Below are 12,657 nucleotides of genomic sequence, written 5' to 3'. Positions count from 1 at the left end.
GTGTATGCTCTAACTTGGCAGGGTTATGTTGCTCATATCGTGCGTATGGTGTCTCGCATTGCTATGTCATTTGATTAGTTTAGACATGCTTTGTGTGAATGCCACGTGTTTAGTGTCTAATTACCATATATGTGAATTATGCATTGCCATCTTGTTGCAAGACATTATATATGTGAATTATGCAATTCTATCTTGTTGCAAAGGCATTATATATGTGAATTATGCAATGCCATGCTGTTTAGCCAATCATCATGTATGTGAATTATATCATGCTATCATTTTTTGTATTACGTGTTCCATTTGTCGACAACGTTTGTATATTCAACTACTCTTCCTGTGCATCAGCCATTTGAAGCAGTCATGGAAGTATCTGGAGTGAAAACAAGGTATTCAGAGCAGACGATGCTACCTGCTGAAGCAGACATCTTGCTGGTTATAGAGAGCTCCTCAGAGGAGGATTCAGAGGCTGATGACCAGTCCTATTTCCCCCCTGAGGTCTATGCTCAAACTTGGCACGGTTATATTACCCATGTCATGCATGTTGTCTTGCATTGCTTAGTTTTTACATCATATATGGATTGCCATCTGCTTACTTGCTTACTATATAAATCATATATTTGAATTATATCATGCCATCATGTTTACATAGTACATACACATCATCTATCTGAATCATGGCATGGCAACCCATTTAATAAAGACATCATATAGTTATATCATCTCATCATGTTTAGTGTTTACAGTCATCATATTTTGAATTATGGCATTCTATCCATGAATGTATGTGAATTATGGCATGCCAACCTATTTAATAAACACATTATATAGTTATGTCAAGTCATGCTGTTTACATAGTCTCATATTTTGAACTATGTCCTTCCATCTTTTTTAGTTAGCCATTATAATGTGAAATTGTGTCATGCTATCCTGTTTAGTTAGCCATCATATATGTGAAATTGTGTCATGCTATCCTGTTTGGTTAGACAACATAAATATGAATTATTCCATGCCCTCTTTTATTCCCCACTATCCATTGCACCTGTCTATCATACAATGTCTATACTTTCAATTACTTTTCTTGTTTATCAGCCGTTTGAATTGGAGAGCATGATGGCAGTATCTAAGGGAGTAACAACACGGTCTTCAGAAAAGATAGTGCTCCCAGTTGATGCAGATAGAACCACGGTTGTACTTGCCCAAGGACCAGATCCACCACACATAACCCAGACTCTCGCAGATTGTACCCCTACCCAGTTGGACAGAGAACCAGCTACACCCCTTCTAACCCCAACCCCGGCAGATAGTAACCCAGTTCCAGTTGACACAGCACCGTCTCCACCACAGAGCACCCAAACACGAGCAGTTAGTAAGGGAACTGCAGTGCCCAAAGCACGAGGACCACCACTCCGAATCCCAACTCAACGCTTAAAGGAGAAGAAGATTTGTTCTCAGGTCAGGTTCTGTAGCTATGGTTTATACTCCTTTGCTCTTGCATTACTGTATTACTCATACCAACTATTTTCAAATTTGAAGGATGGAATTGAAACTCCAACGGCGCAAAAGGTATGTTTTAAACCTGTTTCTTTAACTGGTTTGCTGTTGCAACCTGCTCTATGTTGATTTCAGTTTGAATTGAATAAACAGTTATGTTCTCATGTCATGCACATTATAAGTGTTGTTATTGCTCTATAGTTACCCACACTTATATTCTGTCTATTCTGCTTTGTCTTGAACAAATATTATTTGAACTGTCTCTCTATCTTGATTTGGCAACAAAAACTAGAACGATATAGACCATAAAGTGACCATGGTACATAGATATATGTTTGTTTCATGCTGTTATCCTGTCCACTTTACTACTGAACTCATTTACCAAAATGAGTTTCATATACAACATGGTAGACGTGTGATGTGTCTGCTTGTTTCTCTTTTAGAATGCGGACAAAATATTGGAGAACAGTACCGCGTTATCCAATGGTAAAGGAAGTAATGCAGATAAGGTTCAAGATAGTGAGATATCCCTGTTGGTCTCCAAGAAAGCTGATAAAAACTATCTTGACGACAGTGAGGGAACCCAAAAGTCCTATCTTGATGTAGTGTTCGAGTTACTGGCCACTACTGCTGGCACAAGCTCTTCGAACTCGCTGCCTGAGTCAGTTCATCTTCTTGAGTCTCAACTTCAAGTTGAAAGACATCGATCAGATGTGTTGCGACACGAAGCTGAAGGACTAAGGAAGTCCTTGTAGAATTCAAATGCATATTTTCTGGTGCAACAGCAAGCGCTGGAGGATTTAAGCGCCAAAAAAGAGAAAGTTAATAAGCTTGCTAAGCATCTTGCCAGCATTATGGGTACCCAGAATATTGTTTCTTGAGATCTTCTGAAGTGGTTTCAGTTCTGGATTTGTTTTGCTATGCCGTTTATTTGCGTTGGTCGCCAACTTTGACAACCAATGTATATGATATGCTGCTTTGTTCCCTATATTTGCACTGGTGGCGAACTTTGATGCCTAGTGGATGTAATATGTGTAATACCCGTGATAGCCTAGCGTTAGTTGCTTGCTTATTTATTTCCTTGTTGTCTTGTTTATTTGTTTGCTTCTAGTCATTGCAGTTCTTTTTCCGCGGTTTGCTAGTGGCTGCAATAACCTATTTTTTATAACTAGGCCACAATAAACATGGGATAATATTTACTGTAGTGACACTGGGGCTCCTACTGGCCGTACAAACGGTGGGCCTTCTACGAGTCGTAGAAACAATGGGCCTTATACGGGCCATATGATCGATTGGCCAAACATGGGCCAAACAGACCGCATTATGGCCGTAAATGGGCTAGAGTTGGAATCATCCATTCATGGGCCGACCATAACGGGCCATCATTAATAGGCCGTATTTGATGACGCTATGAAAATGGCCCAACGTATTAACGAACGACAAACGGGCCGACTGTAACCACGGACTGAATTTGGCCCACAAGCAGAAAATGACAGTAACGGACCGTAAGTAAACAAATGCTGGAAATGAGCCCAAGAATAAATGGGCTCTGAGAAGGCCGAAAGATAACATGGGCTGTAAACGGCCCAACGGAATAACGGGCCATTAATGGGTATAAAGTTATACACTATTCATTACGGGCCAGTTTCACCATGGGCCGTTAATGGGTGTAAAGTGATACACTGTTCATTACGGGCCAGTTTCACCAGGGACCTTAATAGGCCAAGAGTTACATAGTGCCTCATATCGGCCGAAAGACTTCATGGGCTATACATGGGCCAGAAGTGAAAATGGGCTGGAATCATATTGGATGGCCCAGATGATGCTACTGGGCCTAATTCAGATAGGGCGTAACGGGCCTTGGGTTAGCGAGCAATAAATGGGCTATATGCGAACATGCCGTTAACAGGCTTTCCATGGGCCGGCCTGCCATCTTTTGACCAAGTCAAACAGGCCGGCCTTTTCACAGGAATGGGCCTATGTTGGGCCGTGCCACGTGTCGACATATCATAGGTGCCTTCAGTCCAATGAGTGGATGTCAGCGTTCTAGGAACGGGGGTACCCAGACTTGCCTGCCTGCGGCCTACGGTGTGGCTCAAGGAGTGGCCCGGCATGGCCCATCTTCATCAACACAATCTCAAGACCCTCGCGAGGGGCCAAGCCTCATGGGGCAGACGACAGGAAGCTTCCTCAGGCACAGCCTCGTCAGGTTGGCTCGTGAGGAGGGGAGAGATCGAGACGGGGTACCTCACGAGGTACCCGTGACGCAAGCCATGACGACCGAAGCTAGGCGGGCACCGGCCTGCATAGAATCCTTGTTTCCTCTTTGGTGCAAAGGGGGCAAGCGTAGGCAAGAGTATCAAGCAAAGGCAACCATTTCCATGCAACAAGACCAAGACCAGCAGAACGGCAGGATGGAGGTCATCGTGGAGCCCAAGCCAGCGTCATCATCAGAGTCTTTGGCAGGCGAGGACCGACTTTAGTCAGGATAAGTGTACTAGATGTTCCCCTTCAAAATGGCCAATTGTTGGCGCCCTTCCCGCTCAATATTTGGGAAGAGGACCAAGGCCTCGCTCTATAAATAGGGCTAGCCACCACAGTAGAAAGGGATCCGGATTCAATCCTTCCCAAGAGGCATCACCTCCAAAAGAACTCCTCCCCTCGCGAGGCAGTTCTTCCTTTGTATTGTTCATCATCAGCCCCTGAGGCAATCCACCACACCACAAACTAGAGTAGGGTATTACACCACAATGGTGGCCTGAACTAGTATAAACCCCATGTCCCTTGTGTTGTTCTTCGTGTAGTTTAGATCCTTGCGAGGCAACGAGACGTGAGTAGGTAGGAGGTGTGATCTCCGTGCACACCCTAGAGTTTGAACCTTAAGGGTCTGCCGGAACCCAAAATCCGACATTTGGACGCCAGGTAGGGGTGCGCCGGAGCTTTCCCTTCCGCCGACCCGCCCTCATGATGGGCAACGCACCGCCCGCTCCGGTTGCCAGCGCTAGCACGGGGGCCAGGGGGCTCCGAGCCTTGGCCCCCGCCTTGCGGCAGGTGCAGTGGCCGAACAAGTTCAAGCCGGAGATGCCACCGTGCTACAACGGCACGGCCGATCCGCTGGCTTTCCTGCTGGCGTACGAGGAGGCCGTCCTCAAGGCCGGGGGCGACGACAGGGTCATGGCTAACTGGTTACCCATGGCCCTCACCGGCATCCTGCGCATGTGGCTGCTCCACCCGCCAATGGCTTCTTTGGCCTCTTGGGGGGAGCTGCGCGGCCCTTTCCTCGCCCAGTACGCTGCACTGGCGCCCCCGGCCGTCGCAGCTCTCCTAGGTCGCTCGCAGGCGCCACCTTCAGGCCGCCACATCAAGTCATTCGTCCACCAGATCGGCGCTGCTTCCGCGCAGCATGGGCTCCTCCGGGTTGGGCGGCGCCTAAGGCCGATCTGGCCTTCAGATCGGATGATCACCCCTCCAACTCAGCCTGCTCGGGCACGCTCCCAATGCTGTGCACCCCCAGCATCTGCCAGGTGGCCGTCACCAGGACCCTCATCGACGGCGGTGCTGGCCTCAGCGTGCTCTCGGTGGAAGCCTTCAGCCTCCTCCACGTACCGCTGGAGCGGCTTCAGCCCAGGAGGCCCTTCTTGGGCGTCGGAGGCGGTTCCACCGGCTCCCTGGGATAGATCCGCCTCCCGGTGACCTTCGGCACCTACGACAACTTCCGCACGGAGCTAATCGACTTCGACATCGGCCCCATTGGCCTCCCATACAATGCCATCCTCGGCTACCTGACACTAGCCCGATTCATGGCCGCAACTCACCCAGCGTACAACCTCATGAAGATGCCCGGGAGTAGCGGCATCCTTACTGTGTCCGGAAACACCGGGGATGCATTGCAAGCGCTCAAGCTTGCCTTCGAGACTGCGGCGGTGGCGCAGCCCGCCGGCTCAGCCGCCCCCGAGCCCAAAAGGGTTGCGCCAGCCAAGAAGAAGCAGTTGTTCAGCCAAGACAAGGCGGAAACCAAGCAGGTACCGGTCGACGAGTGTGAGCCCACCGAGGCTACCTTCACGATTGGCACCAACCTCGAGCCTGAGCAAGTGAAGGCCCTGGTCAGTTTCCTACGCGCGAACAGGAAGGTGTTTGCGTGGGAGCCTAATCAGCTAGCGGGAGTCCCGAGGGATGTAATTCAGCACCATCTCAACGTGTGTCCCAACATGCACCCTGTGAAGCAGAAGGCACGGCGGCAGTCCACGGAGAAGCACGCCTTCATCATCCAAGAGACCCGCAAGTTAGAAGCAGCAGGGGTCATTCGCGAGGTTCGCTACCCAGATTGGCTGGCCAACCCTGTCGTCGTGCCAAAGAAGGGGGGAAAGCAACGCATGTGTGTCGACTTCACCAACCTCAACAAAGCCTGCCCGCAGGATCCATTCCCACTTCCTCACATCGACCAGATCGTTGACTCCACCGCCAAGTGTGACCTACTATGCTTCCTGGATGCCTTCTTAGGCTATCATCAGATCAAAATGTCGGTGGAGGACATGGAGAAGACAGCCTTCCTAACCCCGTGTGGAGTATACTGCTACACCTGCATGCCGTTCGGGTTGCGCAATGCAGGCGCAACCTTCCAGCGGTTGATGCACATCACTCTGGGGCGACAGCTTGGGAGGAACGCTAAAACTTACATGGATGACATTGTGGTGAAGTCTCGGGAGGCGAAGACCCTGATACAGGATCTGGAAGAAACCTTCGCGAGCCTCAGCAAAGTGGACATGCGGCTCAACCCGGAGAAGTGTGTGTTTGGAGTCCCCTCGGCCAAGCTCCTAGGCTTCCTCGTATCACATAGAGGCATTGAGGCTAACCCAGAGAAGGTCAAGGCAGTCGAGGACATGAGCCCGCCAAAGACCCTCAGGGAAATGCAAAAGCTCACCGGGCGCGTAACCGCTTTAGGGCGTTTCATCTCCAAGCTGGGAGAGTAGGCGCTGCCTTTCTTCAAGCTGATGAAGAGGAAAGGCCCCTTCGAATGGACTGAAGAGGACGACAAATCATTCCAAGACCTCAAGAGGTACCTTACCAGCCCCCCGGTGATGTTGGCCCCTCGCCCTCGGGAGCCCCTGGTGCTCTACCTTGCAGCCACCCCTTATTCCGCCAGCGCAGCCCTGGTAGCAGTCCGAAAGGAGAGTCAGGCCTCGGCTGTCGTCGCACTCTCGGCCGAGGCAGAACAGTGCCCGGAAGGCCTCGCAGAGGCCACGACCGCAGCAGAGAAAGATCAGCCCCGCCCAGAGAGCGCACTAGGAGCAGAAGAGGCTCCTTCAGGCGACCAAGGACTGAGGGCCGCGCCACCCCAGGAGGCGCCCCGGCCTCCGGAGGACGCGGGCCGCGTCGGCACCCTCAATCTCGTCGAGCATCCGGTGTACTTCGTCAGTACGGTGCCGCGGGACACAAGGGCACGGTACCCAATGCCTCAGAAGCTCCTCCTCGCACTATTGGTAGCCTCGCACAAGTTGTGGCACTACTTTCAGCGCCATCCCATCAAGGTCGTCTCAGCCTATCCCCTGGAAAGGGTGCTCAGGAGCCCTAATTCAGTGGGGAGGGTTGCCAAATGGAACATCGAACTGCAAGCATTCCAGCTAGAATTCAGCACTACCAGGGTCATTAAGGGGGCTGCGCTCGCGGATTTCATGGCAGAACAGACAGAGGCGCCAGGGCTCAAACTGGGTGAGGACTGGTCACTCTCCCCGGGGAGTGAAGCGCCGGATGGTTGGGTGATGTACTTCGATGGAGCATTAGCGCGGCAGGGCGCAGGGGCTGGTGCAGTGCTCATATCCCCCACTCAGGACAAGCTTTATTATGTCGTGCAGCTCTGTTTCCAGCATGGGGAGAAGGTATCCAACAACATAGCAGAATATGCGGGCCTGATAGCGGGCTTGAGGGTAGCCATCGCCTTGGGAGTAAAACGAATCACCATCAAGGGTGACTCGCAACTCCTCGTCAACTTCTCAACAAAGTGTACGAGCCAAAGGATGAGCACATGGAAGCGTACCTCGCTGAGGTTTGCAAGATGGAGAAACAATTTTGGGGGCTGGAGTTGCAGCATGTGCCTCGCAGTACCAATTAGGAGGCTGATGACATCGCCAAGAGAGCATCCAGGCAGCTACCTCAGGAGCCTGGCGTCTTCGAGGAGCGGCTCTTCAAACCCTCGGCGACACCGATGTTATCAAGCACGGCGCAACCTAGGGAGGAACTCCCTCAGCCACCTGCCTCAGGAGCCCCGGCCTGCGGCCCGGGCTCGGTGGCATGCCTACTTCTGGCGTTGCAGCCTTTGGAAGAATGCTGGATGGCAGAATTCAAGATCTACTTGACGCAAGGGACTCTGCCGGAGAAGGAGGAGGACGCGGAGCGCGTGGCATGACAGGCCACGGCCTACAGCGTCAAGGATGGGGAGCTCTACCGAAAGCAGCTGAACGACGTGTCCCTGCGTTGGTTTCCCAAAGAGCAAGGGAAGGAGCTACTGGCAGACATACACGACAGAGACTATGGGCACCACTCATCCTCGCGGACCCTCATTGGCAAGGCATTTCGTAGCGGGTTCTACTAGCCCATAGCGCTCAACGACCCCGTTGAGCTGGTGAAGGCTTGTGAGGCCTGCCAATTCCACGCCAAGCAGATCCACCAGCCGGCGGGGGGACTGCAGACCATACCCCTCTCATGGCCATTCGAAGTTTGGGGGCTAGACATTCTGGGCCCGTTCCCTCGGGCGCCAGGGGGCTACCGCTACCTCTACGTCGTCGTGGACAAGTTCACCAAGTGGGCCGAGGTAGAAGCCGTCCGCACCATACCTGCGGGCTCAGCAGTCAAGTTCATAAAGGGCCTCGTGAGCCGATTTGGGGTGCCTAACCGCATTATCACTGATAACGGTTCGCAGTTCACCAGCAATCTCTTCAAAACATACTGTGCTAACCTCGGAACGCAGATATGCTATGCCTCGGTGGCGCACCCCCGGAGCAACGGCCAGGCTGAGCGGGCCAACGCGGAGGTCCTGAGGGGCCTCAAAACCAGAACCTTCAAGAAGAAGCTAGAAGCCTGCGACAGGGGCTGGTACGACGAGCTTCAATCTATGTTGTGGTCCATCCGCATGACCGCAACCAAGCCGACTGGCGAGACCCCGTTCTTTCTAGTTTATGGAGCTGAAGCCGTTCTCCCTCACAAGGTTAGGTGTCGTTCCGCATGGGTCCTGGCGTTCGATGAGGCGCAGCAGGACGCCATGCAGGGGACGGGTCTCGTGCTTGGGAAGGAGCGTCGCCGAGAAGCCGCGCTACGAGCAGCAAGGTACCAACAAGCACTGCGGTGATACCACCGCCGCAACATCCGCCCCAGGACTCTTGAGGTAGGGCACCTCGTGCTTAGACGGGTTCTCTCCAGGGAGGGGCTGCATAAGCTCTCTCCCATGTGGGAGGGCCCATTCAAGGTTTTTCATGTTTCCAGGCCCGGCTCCACGCGCTTGGAGACCCAGGAGGGGTGCCCGTCCAGAACGCGTGGAACATTCAACATCTTCGAAGATTTTACCCCTGAAAAAGGCCTGGTGCCTGTGAAGAAGGCGAATGCATGTGAAGTTGCCGCATTTTGGAAAAGGCCCGGTGCCTGTGAAGAAGGTGAATGCCTGTGAAGTTGCCGCGTTTTGGAAAAGGCCCGGTGCCTGTGAAGAAGGCGAATGCCTATGAAGTTGCCGTGTTTTGGAAAAGGCCCGGTGCCTGTGAAGAAGGCGAATGCCTGTGAAGTTGCCACGTTTTGGAAAAGACCCGGTGCCTGTGAAGAAGGAGAATGCCTGTGAAGTTGCTGCGTTTGGGAAAAGGCCAGGTGCATGTGAAGAAGGCAAACGCCTGTGAAGCTCGCCGCCCGTGACACTCTCACGTAATAATGAGTGGGGATGTACACGCCCTGGAGTCTCCGGAGTGCCGCCCTCGGGCCTCGGGGGCTCCCGCCCACGCCCAGTGGCAGCACTTAGCTCCGCGCTGGTGAGAAGATGTCGAAGACTATATTATGTGTCGGACGCGGCTTCTTTCATTTGCTTTCCGCAGTTGGCTTGTTTGTTTCTATTTGAAGTTTTATTGAAGCTGTTGCCGTTTCTAGCTCGCGACCCTTCGTCCATTTCACTTGTTTGTTTAGTTTTCTCTCCCGCAAAGTCTCGCGAGGGAGGAACATGGGCACCCTCGCGAGTGTTTTCTGCCCTGGTGATTTGGAACTTCCCTATCCGAGTCCGCTGCGGGAGCACCCCTCCCAGTCTGTGCCCCACGGGCATCGCGACACAATCACGGGACTTGGGTTGGTCGTCCCCGCTACCAAGGCTGGAGACTACCCCTACTGACTAACCCCTGCAGGACACAAGGCGCACGACGAGGCCCTAGCCTCGGGAGGCGAGGACCGCAACGAGCTTCCCCCCAAGCTAAGTAATTTCCACACATAAACACGCGGAACAAAAACATAGATTAAACAGCAACAGTTCAACACGCCCCCGTGGGGCACCAGACTACCTTATTTTTGCGCAGGAAAGAAAGAAAAGCGAAATGGGCATGACTTGCCCAGCATCAACTCTCGGCAAGGGCTCGTACTGCCTCCAGAGCTCAGCTGGATTCCGTCTCCCGCTTCACCAAGGCACGGTGTCGGGCCGACCCGCTGCCCTCTCCCAGGTGGGCGCGACAGTGAGGGGGCTGATCGCGACCACTGCTGGAGGAGCTGTCGTCCGATGGGGTGTCACCAAAGCTTGGCAGGACTCGGGCACCGCTGCCCGTGCGCCTCCCACCACCTTCATCCCGATCAATGTCGAGGTTGGGCGCACGGCCACGATCATCGTCTTCGGGGCAGCATCCAGCGCGGCGGCCGTGTTCCCCAAACACCCTCACGTAAAGGGTGGCATCGCCGTCGAACTTAAAGTGTAGAGTGCACCGTCGGCTCAGGCCGCGCGCATGGGCAAACGTTTGCCACCCGCGGGTCGGGCCACCTCCCCGGCGGTGGAGACCTCCAGAGTAGCCCAACAGGCCCTGCTGCAGCAACCATCCGCCTGAAGCCAAAGGCCGCCTGGGGCACCAGCCGAAAGTTGACCTACAAAGAAGTGGGGGAGCTCGAGCCAGGTGCCGGTCGGGTCCGCCGACCACACGACAAACTCCGGCAGCACCTCTACCGAGCAGGAACGCGGCCTGGGGGTCGCGTAGCCATAGCATACCTCTCGTCGGCAGCCGGGCGCCCACCGTCGTGCAGAGGACTGCTTCCGCGACCACAGGAAGCCCCACCGGGGGCCGTAGGGTGCTTGCGAGGGCGGCCCCGGCCACGCTTGGCCGGAGGAGAGCCATGCCCTTCCTGGCGAGCCTTTCCTTTCTCCGTGGCTGAGAACCTCTTCGGCGGGTCCATGGGGACGACGAGCGGCCAAGAAGAAGAAGGGGAGTAGCAGGAAGGGATGGACTGGAAGGGCTCGCGCCATTCCGTACATATAGCCGGGGAGGCCAACCGCCGGCCTCCACGATCACAGGTAATCATGACCCGTTTTTCATGCAGGGACTTGTCAAGTCGTGCAGTTACCGAGGTGTCATGGGGGAGCAGGGATGACCACGTCCAATCAACCGCCACGCGGCGCCCAAGGCCGTAGGCAATTGGGGCCCGCCGCGCTTCGCACTTGCCCCTTCGCTTCTCTGCTAAGCCAAGTCCGAGCGCGCCTTGGGCCCGGGGGCTACTGTCGGCATTCTGTGAATGGGGGTACCCAGACTTGCCTGCCTGCGGCCTGCGGCGTGGCTCAAGGAGTGGCCCAGCACAGCCCATCTTCATCAACACAAGCTCAAGACCCTCGCGCGGGGCCAAGCCTCGCTGGGCGGACGACAGGAAGCTTCCTCAGGCACAGCCTCGTCAGGCTGGCTCGCGAGGAGGCGGAGAGATCGAGATGGGGTACCTCACGAGGTACCCGTGACGCAAGCCATGATGACCGAAGCCAGGCGGGCTCTAGGCGGGCGCCGGCCTACGAAGAGTCCTTGTTTCCTCTTTGGTGCAAAGGGGGCAAGTGCAGGAAAGAGTATCAAGCAAAGGCAACCATTTCGGTGCAACAAGACCAAGACCAGCAGAACGGCAGGATCGAGGTCATCGTGGAGCCCAAGCTAGCGTCATCATCAGAGTCTTTGGCAGGATAAGTGTACTAGATGTTCCCCTTCAAAATGGCCAATTGCTGGCGCCCTTCCCGCTCAATATTTGGGAAGAGGACCAAGGCCTCGCTCTATAAATAGGGCTAGCCACCACAGTAGAAAGGGATCCGGATTCAATCCTTCCCAAGAGGCATCACCTCCACAAGAACTCCTCCCCTCGCGAGGCAGTTCTTCCTTTGTATTGTTCATCATCAGCCCCCGAAGCAATCAGCCACACCACAAACTAGAGTAGGGTATTACACCACAATGGTGGCCCGAACTAGTATAAACCTCGTGTCCCTTGTGTTGTTCTTCCTATAGTTTAGATCCTTGCAAGGCGACGAGACGTGAGTAGGTAGGAGGTGTGATCTCCGCGCGCACCCCAGAGTTCGAACCTTAAGGGTCTTCCGGAACCTGAAATCCGACAGTGGATGACATCTGTCCCAATGATGAGCCGACACGTGTTTCCTCCAGCCAATGATGATTTTACACATGGAAAATCCCCATTGGTCGAGACTGTTAACGGGTTATCGGATCCAAAACCCGACCCGATAGCTTAACGGCGTTCTGTTACGGTGGATGCCACGTGCCAGTCACCCTTGACGAAAGCACTTCTGTGACACGCGATTTATTGTCATGGAAGTGGACACTTCCATGATGATAATTTTGGTAATGTCATGGAACACTTCTACGATAGCACAGGTATGACTATCTTGATTCTGTCATAAAATTGTGATGGATGTACATGCATGACAAAAAACACAACCTACTGTGACAAACACGTATCATCACAGAAGTGTATTTTTTTGTAGTGACCGACAGGCCTACGATATGGGTCTAGTAGACATGACATCTAGTGGGTCATGCATAGTACTCGAGAACTCTTTGGGGGCTTGCAGCCGTTTATCCACCAGGCAAGCCAACAACCCCATGCCATTAACATGCCCTACTCGTCCCCGTCTTCTACTACTATAATACCTTACAACAGTTCGCTCCCAGTCGTCTCGTCCTT

This window comes from Triticum aestivum, chromosome 2B (genome assembly GCF_018294505.1).
Source record: "Triticum aestivum cultivar Chinese Spring chromosome 2B, IWGSC CS RefSeq v2.1, whole genome shotgun sequence".
NCBI classification, from domain to species: domain Eukaryota; kingdom Viridiplantae; phylum Streptophyta; class Magnoliopsida; order Poales; family Poaceae; genus Triticum; species Triticum aestivum.
This window is presented reverse-complemented; position numbering follows the sequence as displayed.